Source organism: Falco rusticolus, chromosome 4 (genome assembly GCF_015220075.1).
Source record: "Falco rusticolus isolate bFalRus1 chromosome 4, bFalRus1.pri, whole genome shotgun sequence".
NCBI lineage: Eukaryota > Metazoa > Chordata > Aves > Falconiformes > Falconidae > Falco > Falco rusticolus.
In genome coordinates, this window is record NC_051190.1 from 20,975,939 (window position 1) to 20,988,377 (window position 12,439).

At 43.3% G+C, this 12,439-nt stretch overlaps 1 protein-coding gene across 4 annotated transcripts in view; it reads left to right on the forward strand.

The window, feature by feature from the left end:
* Nucleotides 1–3,085: 3,085 nt before the first annotated feature.
* LOC119147583 (contactin-6-like) overlaps nt 3,086–12,439 on the forward strand; it is a 149,197-nt gene continuing 139,843 nt past the window's right edge. For 2 of the 4 annotated variants that reach the window (XM_037386804.1, XM_037386805.1), the window contains exon 1: nt 3,092–3,602. The gene's annotated coding sequence lies outside the window, so the exon portion shown is untranslated. Of the gene's footprint in view, nt 3,603–12,439 lie in introns of all 4 variants that reach the window. The other 2 variants (XR_005104083.1, XM_037386803.1) reach the window with 2 other exon arrangements.

Below are 12,439 nucleotides of genomic sequence, written 5' to 3' on the forward strand. Positions count from 1 at the left end.
TTTTGCCTCTGGAATGACTGCTGGATAAACCCTGCAAAATTCACTCCCAATCTTACTTGAGCAGTACCTATGGATTCATAAAGATGATTGAAGATTTTAGAGTAACCAAAAATCCTATGCACAGCATAAATGCCAAATTACAATTTAGGTTGCTCAATACGCCAGTTTCAAAGCAGTAGGTGGCAATGCCTGAATAAAGCACCTCACGGGAGGCAATCACATTCCTTTGTTCAAAGGAGTTGCATCTTAAGCCTTAAATTTTGCCTTTGTGATGTAGGAACTAGCTCAAGGACAAGTTGCCATCTGAGCACAGCAGAAAGAGTCTAGATCATATTAGTCCTTGATCTAATTCACTTTAAAATGTTGCTAAAGACAATTCGAATTTATCTACTGTGTGTAAAAAAAGAGACAGAAAACCCAACACAGCGACAAGAAGTCAGCAGTAAGCTGGAAAGCTTGCTCTCCTTTTGAGGGCATAGTGACAGCTCTTACAAAACCCCCACATCTATGATTTGAAGGCATCTCCAATTTTTACAGAGGAAACAGAAGAGAAAGCCTCTTCCAGACCCTTCCTCAGCAGAGTTTTTGCAAGAAACACCTTGGCCCAACTCCTGCTAATTCACTTCTGTCTTCAAGTTTACGCTCCAGATTCTATTTGCTCTCTAGTTTATAGACCAGATCCTATCTCTGAGTTATTTTTAGCCTACAACAGTGTCCTGAAAGCTACACAAGGACTTTGTGCAGCTCGTTCTGAGCTAGGGAAACTTTTGCCACTCTATAATCCAGGGCCAGCTTCTGGGGTGACTGGAGCCCCATCCTAGACTGCTGAGGTTGCTCAAGCCTCCCCCCAGATTGCTTTACAACACAGCAGCCATCGCCCATGCTCTGACACTGTCCAAACCTGAACAGGAGTAGGAAGAAGGCTTAATGGTTGGAAAGGTTTGTTTAAGGGGCTCCTGACTGCTGGGAACACAAGGTTATGCATGCTAAGGAGGTTTCTTTGATCAGTGGTGGTTTTTTCTTTAAAAACAAACAAACAAACAAACCCCCCCCAAACCCACCAAACAACTGTTAGACAGCTTCTTCTGCCAGAATACGGCAATTCTTCAAAAATAAAAGATTTGATGAAGAAATGTCACCATCAATGAGATTTTGTTTTGCAAGAAAACTGGGCAAACTCACAACATTTTGGTAACATTGAAATGTTTTTTCTTGACCTTTAGGAACAAGCTGTTTTGACATTCAACTTTATCATCACTTTCTGTGTAATTTCTAAAAGATATAGGCATAATCTTTAATAGGGTATGACATAGTTCAGAAAATCTAAATCAGAACTTCAGAAGTTTTAATAAAAAGACAATTTAGATGTTCAAAATTCAGGCACTTGGGTGTTACAAGTCTTTCCTGAATGAAAACATGAGACCTTGAAATGAATAATCTACCTTTAGAAGGGACATGTCTAAACTTTTTTTTCCATTCCAAGTTGGAAATGGGCAAGTTTTAACAGCATTATTTTCTTCAGCAGCTGAGAAGTTCTGCTCGCACAGTTTTGTCAGACAACCAACGCATAAGCAAGATAATTTGTTTTGACATAGAAAAGATCAGATTTTTAATAAATTTTTAAAATCAGTGATGAGAAACTTTAATCTGTTGTAAGCAACTCTTTGCCTATTTACTCTTGGTACAACTTAGAAAAAGCACTGATGTTATTTAAAAGAAAATTTTAATGAGGAAATACCTAAAATTCCATTTCAAATCTTATCCCTAATTAAAAATAGAACAGCTAATTATAATGCCTGTCTACTTTAAAAGGTGCTGCAAGGCTTAATTAATTGTCGGTAAAACTCATTTGAGAAGTTCATACGATGGAAGTGTAAAATTGTTTATGTTAATCAGGAAGATGGCTAGGAGAGCTCTGAAACAGGAGGGGAGCGTTCGCCACCCTATCCTCGCGGGGCAGGCATGGGATGCTTGGCATTTCTATGTACATCCCATGAGCTCCCATAGTCCTGTTGTCCCAGTTTTACAAATGAAGAGCAGACCAGGACAGCTGAGGTGCTTCCAAGGTCATAAGAGAAGTCCTCCAAGGAGGTTGGGTTGAACCTGGATCACTTAAATCAGGTCCAATGAACGACCCTCCTCTGCAAAGGAACGACAGAAACCTCCTCCTCTCCTCTGTTCTTAGGAAGGACAACATCAGCACCTTCTCTCCTGCTACTGTTACTTCACCTTTCTTCAAGGGCATCTCAACAGCCACTTCAAGTAAAAGCAACTTCACCATTGCCACTCAGCAATGACTGTGCATCTCAGCACATCCAACCACATCAGAGGGAGAAAGAAAGTGGCCCAAAGCGATTGGTACCACGGCAGAGCTATCGAGGAGATGCCATCAAGTTCCTGGTGCAAGCACTCCGCCATCAGCAGCTGTGCTGGAAAATCAGGGGATGCAAGAATGTGCTCCCAGGGTATAGGTGGGGAAAATTCAAACCCATTCCTCCTCTTCTGTTGACTGAATTGTTGTCTTGGTCTACTCTGGGCATCCTTGTGCCACTGTGTGTTTTTGCCACCCAACTTCCACATCGTCTCCACTTGCCATTGCTCAGACAGGCAGGCAATTAAACCCATTACAAACTAATGGATTTACACTGAGATTACACTAAAATGTTGTGAAGCAATGCCTGTGACACAATTGCACTTTCCTTAGCAGAAACATTCAGAAAACTGCTGTTTCCACTTCTATCCCCTGTGAATACAAATAACTTTTGCTTACTAAAGGAAAGGCATTCCCCTGTCTGAGCTTTGCATTTGATCTCTGCTGAAGGAGTCCCAAGAGGAAAAATGGAAATCTAAGAAGGTTTGAAGTTTACGTGTAATCAGGATTTATGTCTGTGCTACTTTAAACAAGCAAGTTGTTCCCCCTGCTTTTTTTTTTTTTTTTTTTAATGGAAAAAATGGAGGGGTAGTTAAATGTTTGGAGAGGACAGTCGGCGCTGGGATGTAATCTGCGTGTTGACTTGCATCCTATGAGCTTAATCTTGTGGAGCTCAGGAAGCAATTGTGGGACCCAGGAATAAACAAAATTATTTCCATTCCTGTCCTAAACCTAATACCGAGTACTGACCCAGTTTTCAAGAAAAGAGGTTTCTGATTACCTGACAGAAGCTCATATTTGTACGAAAAGAATGGCAAGAGCACATTTAATCTTTTCTGCTACTAGTGTGACAGCTGCGCTTTTGCTCTCTCAGCTTTCTTGAAGGATGATCAACACAGAGCTAATTTTTATACGTTCAAGATCTCCAGACAAGAAATATGCATAAACTGTAGTAGCTGTTTATCCGATTCAAGCACTAATTGTGCGGGTCCTAGCACGAGTACAACGGGAAAGCAGTGTATTTCACGGTTAATACCAGTGAAGAGACACGCAATGCTCAGTGGATAAAAGGCTTGTAGTCCCAGCTGGGAAAATAGTTCCATTATCTCCCAGCTGCATAGACCTTCCATACGGCTCCGTTCTGCCTCGATGAACACTGTGGCTTGCTGAGAGCTTGAAACAGTTCTGCAGAAAATTGTAAAGATCCTGAGACATTTCACTGTTAAGATCTGTAAGTACAGAATTGTGCTGTCTGCTGCAATGTGAATAATGCTGGGGGAACTGCATTTTCTGTGGGGGTTTTTTTTTTCCTTCCTCAGTAATTTTCGTTAGCATAAGGGGTAGAGAATGAAAAAAATTCACTGCTTTATTTATGCTATGTTCTATAAATGGCTGATGCTCCAAATGTATACATTCTCAGAAGAGAAAAATGTGTATAATGAATCTGTATGCATGTGAGGTCCGAGTCAAACAGACCAGGAGGCTGTGCTAGTAACAGACACCACAGGTATATTATTTGAGTATCACAGCTCTGTGCTGCAGTAAAACGGACAACACTGAGGATGACAGTGCTAATTTTGGCACTTTCATATGACTTTCTACAGCACATTAAAAGATTAAGTGGGTAATGAAAGCCTAATATAATTTCTACTGGCTGAAGGTGTAAAAGCAATAAACATAACTTAAGGAAAATTTAAGTCCTAAAAAGAAAGTTTTCCCTGTTGCTCACTGTAACAATTAAAAAAAAAATTAAAAAAAAAATATCAAGTTCACAAGGTATGTTGAACTTTGGGTTTTGCAGCCAAAGATTTGGAAGAGTTTTAGTACTTGCCATTTGTTTACACTGTATGACACAGCTTTAAAGGAGGGAAATATAACACTTTATAAGGAGTTTTGGAAGTCTGTGGTTCCAGAAGCAAGCAACTGCTGGACTAGAGCTTTATGTTAAACCATATATGCCATAGTGCTTTTTGGGTAAATACTTTGATTTGGACAGTTGTTGCATGTGTCTCTTCCAACAGCTTTTGCACAACCAGGCTCGATGCTAACAGTTTCCTGCAGCACAAATATATCTGAACGATTAAAAAAGACGCAAACAACTCTGCAGTGCATTTAGATAACAGTTAGTTGTCCTTCAGTCAACACTGCAACCATTTTCAAATAAACATTACAAATTGAAAGTCAGCCTATTTACTCCTCTGAATAGCATTTCCTCCTCCCCCCCTTTTATTTTCTCCCACAAAGAGAGGGGAGTTGTCAGAGCACGCCTTCTGCATCCAGTATTTGGAAAGTTCTGCAAGTTCAGGGAGTTTTTGTGTGTGCGCAACTGAACCCTGCAGTGTTTGTAATTCCAGGCACCACATCACCACAAATAACCCATCCTCGCCAGCCAGCTTTTGCTTTGGCGCTCCAGAGGCACTATGTCAGTGCTTCACATTCCATGAGTCTCTGCTTCAGAGGTTTTATGACACTAAAAAGTCCCAAATCAGTACCTATATAAAGTTAGCAACTACCATATATCATATTTTATTGTGTAAAAAAAGAAAAATAAAGCACACCAACGTATGCAGCTATAGTTTTCAAATGATGGCAAGCTCTTGATCACCATGTATTAGAAGTGTTACCTTCCATGCTGAGGATAAAATTATAAATAATATATAACAACTTAAGTGCTTTAAATCAAATAGGAGACACATCTCTCTTCCTTTTCTTCCAGCTTTATGATCAGTCTTAAAAGGGCTTGTGGTGTATAATAAGTTATCCTAAAATTAATTTATTGCAGTTGAAGCAAATATTTCCATCACAGAACAAGGTGCCAGCATCCCCAAGAGGACTTGAAACACAAAGTTGCATGTTTGCAGTATGTGAGCATGAAGCACCATTTGTATTTGTACAGGAAATTTTCATTAGAAGGATGTTTGTCTTGTGAGTATACGAAAATATATCAGCTCTTCAAAATGGCATTCAAATTTTTCTTTTCCCCCAAGAAACTGTATTAGATGCATGTTACTACAAGACAACATTCCTTTTGCTTAAAATTGTGACCGAGTTTATTCCAAAAGATTGCCACAGATTGCCTTCTGGTACCTCCCGCTCAGAGGCCAGCTAGATGCTGCTATCCACCTTCCTGGCTTGCTCAGGGAGACCAAGACACAAAACCCATCTGAATTCCACCCCGGTTGCCCACAGCCTCCTGCCCTGGTGCGGCCGAGCCTTTCCGACCTCCGTGGAGGAGGACCAACACCAGCAGGTCTGGCTCAGAAAGTCCTTCATTCCTTCTTACCAAAGGCTGTGCTCAAAGTTGGTTATAACTACGTACACGGGCAAATCCATAGTCTAGGCTTCCAGCTGAGAGGCAAGCTCTCTTTGAGCAGCCAGGACACAAAGAACTTCAGGCACAGTTTTACAACTACCAACACCTGTGCTGGCAGTTATCATCTCCAGGACACCAAAAAACCTACTTTGTAGGAACACACCAGTATTTAGATGATTTAGTGACCTTATTTTCATTCACGAACTAGCAAATCTCTCTTATTTACATAAAGCCTTTCTACAAGTGCAGAATATGCAAGAAAAAACACCACACCATTAACAAGAAAACCAAGTATCTTTGAATAGCTTAATCATGGAAAATAAAAATAACCCCTACCAAAATAGATCAGGACATTGCACTTACAGTTCCCCAGCTTGCTGAGAAAACAACCACACACAACTTGTGCAGGACAAAGCACCAGAGATACAGAAGACCCCACCTTAACACTAGGAGGCTGCTGAACGGAACAGGTCAGCACAGAGTAGACATAGCAAGATATTTTTTGCACAAACACAGGGACTTGCATGCATCAGTTTCAAAGGTTTTAACATCTCCAGAGAGAAGCAGAGAGCAAAAGCCTGAGCTTTGCCATACCTTTCTGCCCCAGGCAGCTCCTGGTGTGCTCCCTGCCCAGCTGCAGCACCTCCAGCCACAGCTCCACCTGGTGAATCAAGTGCAGCTGGTCACCACTTTCTTTGGCTTTTATTATTGAGGGCAAAAGGTGTTTCCACCCATTTGTTGAGGGACTGTAAAGTTAATTGTCCCATTTTAGACAAAGAAATAATTAAAGACTCCAAACACTCACTCCATTTTTAGTAATTCGCAACAGCGTGCTCCAGTTTTAGTAATTTGCCTCACTAAACTGCTTTTTTTAATATTTTTTTTTTCAGCAGGACATGTTTTACTAAGGTCTCACTAGCTCTGTGAGTTCCCCAAGTTAACCTCTGCCCAAGCCCAAAGTGAAGGTGCCCCTGTGCCAGACTCCTGCCTGTAGTTAACTGCTCCAAGTGCTGACACTGGCCCGAGGGAGGGTCTTGGCATAGCTGGGTACTGAAATCTTCCAAGATTTGTTCCCAGGCAACTTGATCAGCTTCAGAAGTTGTGGGAAGGGCACAGTAGGAGAAACACTTGCCTTAAAATGATGTTGGCTGAGCAGTCCCCACCGAGCAGGCAGCTTTCAGCTTGACTCACTCCACACTTTCCTCCGTCCCCACCAAGATGCAGAGCCCTTCGCTCACAACACCGCTAAAGCCAGGCAGCGGTTTGCACGGTGCAAGGTCCGAAAGGTACCGGGACAGGACCTGCCTGGGGTCACCTGGAGAGGGCAGAGGACAAAACAGTGACTCACTGGCACAGACAGAAAGGAGCAACCGTCCTTCTTGTACACTATTGGATTTTCATGAGTACAGCAGCAGCCTCCATGCTCTGTTTGAGGATGGGAGACAGGTGATGCCTCTTCTGTATTGTTAGTAGCAGCTGGGCCACATCTAATCAGGTTACACATTATTGGCATATTTCCTGGCTTGCCTTTTTTTTTCCTTTTTTTTTTCCCTTTTTTTTTTTTCCTTCCCTTGGTCCACAGTGACTCAGTATTACAAACCTCCTGTATTAGTATCCCTTGGGATGATGCTGTCATTTGGCCAACCTGGTTTCAGGACAGCAGTGGAGCACAGCCCTACCCACAGTAAGGATGCTCTCCAGCCACACCACCTTGCTTACTGCGGCTGGGCTCTGCAGGCAGGAGCCCTATGTACGGCTGCCACCACCTGTGTTCACCCTCTGGTCAGCATCCAAAGGGGTCTGGGATGGGCTCTGCCATGATCCCAGGCCCTTTTGGAGCTCAGTGCAGGAGGCAGTGATGAGGACTGACTCACAGTCAGGGTGACAACGTATCCAGGTAGCCACGTATGTCCCATGGAGCTTTATTTGGGGGGGTCTTTGTGTTTGGATTCCCTGCAAGAGGAAAAACTCCACAGCATGCAGTGCTCAGGAGAGAGGGGTGGGGAGGAGGGAGTGAGAGAGAAGAGTAATTTCCCTCACTTAGACCCTCTAATATGTTTCTAGCCTATAAAGACAAGAAGGAATGGATAAAGATGGTCAGAAAGGCAGTTTGTTTTATTAAAATTCTTGACAGCATCTGCTGTAATGCTCTTGTTAAAAGAGATGGAAAACAGCAGAAAGATGAGAGAAACAGTGTTATGTCCCTGCTCTTTACACAACATAATAATATGAGAACTAATATAATTGGTTTCCAGATAACTGTTTTTATTAGCCATATCCAAACACAAGTGATCCAGCTGCCCAGGTACACAATAACCCTCTCCAGGCTCTGAATCACAGCTCCCACCAGAGGCATCTCAAACAAATAAGGTGCTACCTAATTTTTCTAAACTAAGTACTCACTATTCTTCAGGACACCCTGATGTGATTGCCAATAGGATCCATTTTATATGTAAGATTCCTCAGAAAAAAAGTGAGAACTGTTTCATATTTGGTAATGAACTAAGCTCTTTTGCGGCTGTAACCAAAGCCTGAGGACCCCAAGTCCCTATCTGTGGTGATGCTTGCAAGCAATCTCTTATTAAACCTGTGCCATGGAGAAGGCTGGCTAGAAAACAAGGATCCTCTGCTACTGAAAATTGTGTAATTTTATTCATTCCCATTCCTGTGTGGAAGGGGCTGAAGTCACCTGTCTCAGAGGGACTGGTGGTCTGGGAGTCAGGGCTATCATCTCATGTCTGCATCTTTTGACGTGCAAAAAAAAAAAAATAAATATCAGCAGTTAATTTGCTACCCTGCATCAGTAGATTACTCACTGCTGTTCTTGCTTGAACCTTTCTCATGAGGGGTCAAAATGAGCAGACCCTGGGGTAGGTCTGCCCCAGCAGCCAGCAGTCTGGGATAAGGACACTGTCCAGGGGTACAGGACACCACAGTTCAGAGTAGAGATTTCATCGCTGCTCGTAACTTTGAGCCTAAACTCCTGGCTGTTCTGGAACTTCACTTCAGCAGTTTTCCTGTGTATTTGAGAAGTCTTCCCACAGCAAATTTTGCCAGAGCTGCTGAACTCCTGAAGAGGCTGGGCTTTGATGAAGCGGCATCTTGCTGAGTACTGAACATCAGAGCTGTTGCTATCACCCCGCAATATGGACTCTGTGTGTTCATCTTTCCAGAGTGCTCAAACTCCACTGCTAATAGACTTGGAGAGAGGAAGATTTTAGAGGATTTTAGAAGATTAATGAGGAAAATACTTTCTATTCTGGGCAAAGGACATGCTAGGCTGAGTTATCAGCAAGTGTGAGAAGACAGCTACCTTTCACCAGCACCTTTTTTTCTTCACGTCCCTGTGATTAACATTGGGAATAGAGAAGCTGTTCAGGCTGAAGCTCTGTACCAAGTTTCCTCCAGTCAAATGAACGAATTTTTAGATGTTTAGTGATTGTTTCCCCTTCAAACACATCTTTTGTGCATTTTAGGCTTTATCCCGTCCCACTGCCTTGTCCGTTGTGAGGTCAGTCCACAAAAAATAGGTCTGGCTGGACCACAAAATATCTGCCACCATTTCTGAAATGCTGGTGCACCACATACTTTACCAATTCAAATCCCTTTCTCCCAGGTGTTCCCTCTCAAGCAGTGCCTATGCTGAGTTTGGTGTACACAGCACGTGTGGTACATCTGGTGAGAGAAACATGCATTAAAAGCACTGAAGTTTCTGCAACTTCATCTCTTCAAGCAGTTTCTGGTAATCCTACCATGAAATTACAAACCCAGCAAGACCACAGCAAACCTCACTATAAATTGTGCTTCCTCCAATTGTAAAGGAATCCAGATAAAACGTAGATTTTTATCACCTAAATTAGACAGCTGTGCCACACGCGCTATCCAGCATCCTGCACGGACTTGGTGTCCCAGCCCGCAGCGGAAAAGTCTCAGCTGTCTTGGCAGGCAGAATTTGGGTTTGTTTGCAGTAACCTGTGCTCCATCCCTGCCTCCCCCAGTGTCTTGTAGCTTCCAAGGAGTCTGTCCTTGAGCCAAGAAGACCAAGCGTGATATTTGCGCTGTGGGCCAGTTCTCCGTAGGGAAAGCAGATGCAGCCTTTGGAGATCCACACTGTGCATCCCGGCTGGTCTCCAGTGCAGCTGCTGATCACCCTTCGTGCCTCGGTTGAGAGTCTCTGGCACATCTGGTAGCAAACACTATTACACCTATTTCTCATGCTTGCTTTAGAGCCGGCTAAGCCCTGGCTGGTGACTGCTGTGTACCGCGTTGTTTAGCATATCATATTGTAGCTGGTCCCTGGTACTGCAGCATTTCAGCTCTCCTCACACTGATGACATTCTGCTAATTTCCTTAATTCAGGCACTTAGCCCAAAATGGTTTTGTTTTTCGTAGGTTGATAATAGCAGGGAAGCTCTGCAATTGCCAGCAGATCTGGGCACTGAGTAAATTTCTCTCCCAGAAATTGTTTTGTCTGCTGGTTTAGCAAGAGCACTTAGGCTGCACAGCAGGTTAGAGGTTTTACCCCTATTATACTCACTTAAACTGCCACCTTTTTCTCAGCACTGACATCATTAGCTATGACATATTGCTGAAGCCTCTCCACAGAGGTGACCCAGTCCTTTCTGGAGCTATCACACAAAGCTAAAAGCCATATATATTTTTAACCCTGTCCCTTCTGGTATTGCTCAGTCCAAAGCCACCGGAGGTGCAGGTGTAATTTCACTGCCCTAAACCCACTCTGGTCCCTCTGTTCCACCATGTCCATGAGTTAGGTCTGTGTTTTCAATCCTGGCTCACTTTTCCTACCCAAAGAATGATAAAAAATAACAATATTTATTAACTATATAACTGTGTAATGCCTGGCCAACTGCACAGCCATCTGGTGAGGGCACAGTGATAGAGGAAAGACTTGTCAGAAGGATCTTCTTCCACTTACAAGGAAAACCTTCATTTCCTACACAGCTGAAATAGGAATGGTTATCCACGCATTTCTTTGCAAAAACTTTACAGAAGAAGTAAACAAAAAGAAAAGACTTATTCTTCAAGGAGAGAATTCTAGTAGGACTAAATGTACTAGAAATATTTGTTATCACTGCTGTTGGAGTACCCAGGAGCTCTGACCGGGACATGGTCAGGCTGATACCTGTGCAAATATTCCCCACGAAACACCCCTGTCCCAGGCAGGAGGTATGGTAGGGTGAGAAATGGAGGTATGGTGAGACACACCTCCCGCAGGTGTAGCTGCCTGAAAAGCAGAGAACAGAGCTCTGATACGCTGAATTCACAGCATACCCTCAGCCTGCTCTTGCTCTGCACTGCTCAGTGCAGGCTCCTGGCTCCGGCAGCCCCAGCTGTTACATCGGCCTTTCTTTGCCATGTTTGCTGGGGGGCAGCCGAGTAGAGGGCTGGAAGTTTATTGCACTGTTTGGCCACTTTTCCGTATGCGTTTCTGTCTGCTAATAGGATCATTCACCCCCTGTGCTGCCCACGCCCCACACGCCAATCTGTGCTGCAGGGATCATCCTTGCTGCAGTGGCAGGGATGCTTCATGCCCCACTGCTGCACCTCTGTGCTTTTGTCTCCATCGGAGACGTCACCTTGGCTTTTTGTAGCCGCCTGAAGCAAAAGAGCATCCTGGCTTATGAACCCACACACAATTGCTGCAGTTCCAGCCAGGAATAAACTGCTCTTAACCTAAATACTCCTCTGAGGACACTGAGCTTGGGGGGAAGAAACATAACTGTGCTGTATCTAGTGCGAGCAGGAATAAGTGAGTGTAGTAGGTACTGGATAACTCTAGGAAGACGTTGCGAAAGCAGTTGGAAAGAAAGGGGAGGCAAGGAAGAACAGTGGTTATCACAGCTAAACAATAATGGCCTCTTTATATTGTAGTAAATGCAATGTTTTCAAATAAAACATATACTACTGCAGCTATGAAGACTATAAAGGCATTCAAAGCAAAAGCTTTGTCTAAAGGCAGGCCATAGCCTAATATCTCCAGGAAAAGGAAAACTCCAGCGTGTCAAGCCCCCTTCCATAGTGGGTGCCAGCGGGGCATGGGAGGGGCTGTGGCTGGTGCTCCCCATCACCCCTCCTGCCAGGTCAAGCTGAGTGCTACGGGGCAGCAGCACCTACAGAGAACACAGAATAGTTCATCTGACAAATTAGAGTGATAAAAATGATAGAACAAGGCAAAGCAGGCAAAGCTCATTAGTGCACGAAGCAGCACTGGGGGTGTATTTTGGTCATTCAAATCTGGCATGAAATGGGTGCACTGCGAAGCGGTGCAGAGTCCACTGTCACATTTGCAGGAAAAATATTTAGCATTTTAATGCAAAATGGTCATTTAGGTGAACCAGGATCTACCACTAAATTTTAAGGAATATTTGATAACTAGAGACTTCAGGGAAGGCTATTGGTATTTTTAGGATGCTCTCAGGAAGGCTATGGGGAGTGCTATTTGGAATTATTCTGTACTTGAGGTATTTCAACATTAATTGCACAGCTTTACTGAGAGATTACTAGTTTTAAAGTTAGTCTCATTGAAGGTGTTGAATAATGGATGATATTAAACTTTGGGATAGAGATGCAGTGGATTTATTTGGAAGACATAGGCAAGAGATACCCGAAATCAAACACCTGTCAAAAAATGGTAGAATAAAAGTTATGTATGAAGTGTAAGAACTGACAGAACGTACCTTACACACTGATTCAGGTAAAGTATAAATGACTAACCATGTCACGATTTTACCTCT